Below are 3,595 nucleotides of genomic sequence, written 5' to 3' on the forward strand. Positions count from 1 at the left end.
TTGCCTAGCAAAGATGCAAACAGTTTTGTCTTGTTAAAGAGGTAATCCTAATGTTTTGTCCCTACCCTAATACTAACCAGATCTGTCACTAACTTAAAAAACTGAAGCTCATGCTGGAGGTGGTGGCGCACGCCCTTAATCCCAGCCAGTTTGGGAGGCTGAGGCAGGAGAATTTCGAGTTCAAAGCCAACCTAAGGAAAGACGAGGTGTTAAACAACTAAATGAGACCCTGTCCCTAAATAAAATATAAAATAGGGCCAGGGATGTGGCTCAGTGGTTGAGGGCCTCAGAGTTCAATCCCTGTTACAAAAAAATAAAAAATTAAAAATTAAAGCTCGGATTCTTGTCCTGATAACCCTTATAAACCCCATTTCTCAGGTTTCTTAGAACCAGCTTAACCAAATTACTAGTTCTTTCATTGTTCAAGGAATTAAATAATATCTTTGACCACTGTTCATTCTTTTCTAAGATGTTTTAGGACTTTAATGTTCTTCAATATTCAATATAAATTTATTATAAACTTATTCAATATAAACTATAGTTGAAAAACAAAATAGGGGACAGACTCTTTAGCAAAGATCTTTCAGAACTCACAGTACTTATTTAGTCAAATACTATAAAGAGAACAGTCAAATCAACAAAGGATAAGAGAGTGATTTTTAGTTTAACAGTATAATTAAAGAACAAACCAACTAACCTTCCCTCTACCTAGTGAGAGAAATATAAAAGTCAACCATGGAACGTCTAGATCTTGTTTTGTGAAATAACTGAAAAATTGGGGAATGTGAGAGGAGGGCACAATTGTCATTAATGTAATGCTGTAATGTACAAGGTCAAGGATTCTAACAAAGTCTAAAAGTCTCTACATATATCACTGAGAACTATAGAATTAAAATAAAAATCTATTGAGATATAAGCTATATGATATTAAAAGCAGACCTTGCTATATAAACATATAGTTTGCCACTTTTATTTCTTTAGAAGAGTAACAGTATAGAGAGATCTGCAGTTTTCTCTTTTGCTTAAAGCTCCTAAACCTCCCCCGACCCATCAGTGTTGACCTTGATCACCTGTGGCAGAATTCAGGAAATTTTACTGTTGTGTAGAATTTAGGATCTAGATTCAACACCTAGAGGGCCTCTCCCACTCTCCATTCTGTATGTTCCCATGTCTCCAAGAAAAATTAATTCCAACTTGCATAATTTAGTTGACAGGTAAGTTTGAATTTAGTACTGGGATCTAGCTATAAAAAATAGTAGCAGGGACAAAATACACTGGAATTTCTTAGAAAAGCAACAGGAAGTTTTGAAAAATGCTTCTAGTTAAAGTCAGATTTTATGGTGGCTATTCAGACCCGCTAGCTTTGCAGAATTGTAGACATTTTACTGTTCTTTGAAAAAAAGAAGAATCTATAATAAGCATGTCCATTTTAGAGAAATACTGTGTTTATTAATTTTTTTTGTAACCATTCACAAATTATTTAAAATGTCTTTCTTTGTTCTAGAGCAGTGTATGTATTGGTTAGGATGGGCCTAGAGCTGATGCATTTCCAGGAAGATTTTCATGAGAGCTGTCAGATTCAGAGCATCTTTCCTCATGATGGCATTATGCTGGGGATGGGGGGCAGGCGCAGATGATTCGCACAGAACTGTGCTCTTTCAAGGTAAGCATATCGAGTTCAAGAACTTTATCAAGAAATCTAAAGCATCATCCCTTTTGGTGTCGTCAATGTGAAATGGAATATTCATCCTGCTTCTATTTTGGAACATTCCTAGATATATGTAGAATCTTTGGGAATTATCAGTGACACCAGAAATGATTTTTTTTTACATAGATGGAGCCAAGCTTTCCCATGACTGTTGCACTGTCATGATTCTTAATCCACTCCAGGACCAAGACCATGTCACAGAGCCTGAAACACGGGGGTGGGGTGGGGTGTGGAGGTGGGGGGCAGTGTGATACAGTTGTTTCCAGTCCACACCTCAGATATACCAAGGGGATGATTGTCACTATGACCCCAACAGACCAAGGCAATGGTCACCACTGTGATCCCAGCAGACAAAGGAGAAAGTCACCACTCTGACCTCATTAGAACAAGGAGTTGGTCACCACTCTGACCCCAGCCGACCGTCATTCTCTTGGACACCAGCAAAAAATTTATACCAAACTTGGAAACATCTACTGACTCGGATAAGAAGTTTCAGGACATATGGAGGGAATATAAAATGTGGCAGGAGATTTGGCTGGAAAAGTAGACAGGATCAAGGCCAGGAAGGACATGAAAGCATCAAGCTAAAAAGTAGAGACATCAGTCTTTAACATTACAGAGGGCCTATAAGGGATTTAAGCAGAGAAAGAACATGATCAGATAAGCAAGTTAGAAATAACTTATTAGCAGCAGTGTGATGTGAAATTATTATTTTTAGAGTTTAAAACACCAGCCTCATAATAATATAGAATGGACACTAGTTGCCAGTCTTGCAAGGTTGTATCTGGAAGACACTCCTTGCCCACTGGGTGGGTCCTCCCTGGCTGACTTCTCATTTCTGCCACTTAGTGGACTCCATGGAGGTGGTGACCTTCAGGCCTGGACCTACCAACCTGCCATGCTCAGTGTTACTAGAGATATGAAAGGAGTTGATAGACCACAGAGGAATTAGTATTAGTTCTTGAGATGAGCCACATCAGCAGATCCTGCTAACATTATTAACAACACACAGAATTTTACAAGGGAATTGTATGCCATTGTAGACAACTACAAGTTGATTTTTGTGCAAGGAAGTAGGTCCAGCCAGTTCAGCACTGTCCCTTTAAGCCTGATTGCCTAAAAGTAAGAAAGTGTGCTGACTATGTGGCGACAGGAGCTTGGCAAGCTAAAGCCACAGAAGAAGCCAAGAAGTTTGGGACTGTGAATACAGTCCACCTGAAACTTGGGAGAAATAAAAAAAATTCCAGATCCAAGCACCTGGAACTTCAACCTGACACTTCCTATGTGTAACACTGTGAAAATGAGACTGTGCACACAGTGGAGTTTGACATCAGAGCTGATGTCAAGGGAGCGGTGCTGGCTTGCCATGTGTCCTCAAATAGAGCTCTGCTTTCTTTCTTTTTTTTTTTTTTTTCTCTTTTTGAACATGGTATCTTCTTCATCCAGAATTCCTCCCCTCATTCTATCCCCAGATTACCTTTCCTTTCTTTGCTCCTTTTTGTCCTATTTATCCTTTTAGACTCAACCCAGGTGTCAGTTCCTCCAGAGGCTTCTCTTCTCCTGTGCTGACTGCTGTAGCAATACAGTGTTCTCTCCACTTATCTTCATTTACTTGTCGTTATCTGCAACTCAAAGCTAGACTGTAAGATTTTGAGCTAAGTGTATCCTGGCTACACTAAATATTAAGAAAAGAGGCAGATAGTTGCCTCATCTGTCTCTGCAAAGAATCACATTTTTTTAGTATCTTTTTTTCTTTTTGGTACCAGGCATAGAACCCAGGGCACTTAACCACCAAGCCACATCCCAGCCCTTTTTTATATTTTATGTAGAGACGAGGTCTTGCTGAGTTGCTTAGAGCCTCGCTGAGGCTGGCTTTGAACTCACAAT

At 39.3% G+C, this 3,595-nt stretch overlaps 1 pseudogene; it reads left to right on the top strand.

The window, feature by feature from the left end:
• The first annotated feature begins 1,599 nt into the window (after positions 1-1,599).
• Positions 1,600-3,347, top strand: LOC113181600 (phosphoserine aminotransferase pseudogene; annotated as a pseudogene).
• Positions 3,348-3,595: the final 248 nt, after the last annotated feature.

This window comes from Urocitellus parryii, chromosome 12, assembly GCF_045843805.1.
Source record: "Urocitellus parryii isolate mUroPar1 chromosome 12, mUroPar1.hap1, whole genome shotgun sequence".
Classification (NCBI taxonomy): domain Eukaryota; kingdom Metazoa; phylum Chordata; class Mammalia; order Rodentia; family Sciuridae; genus Urocitellus; species Urocitellus parryii.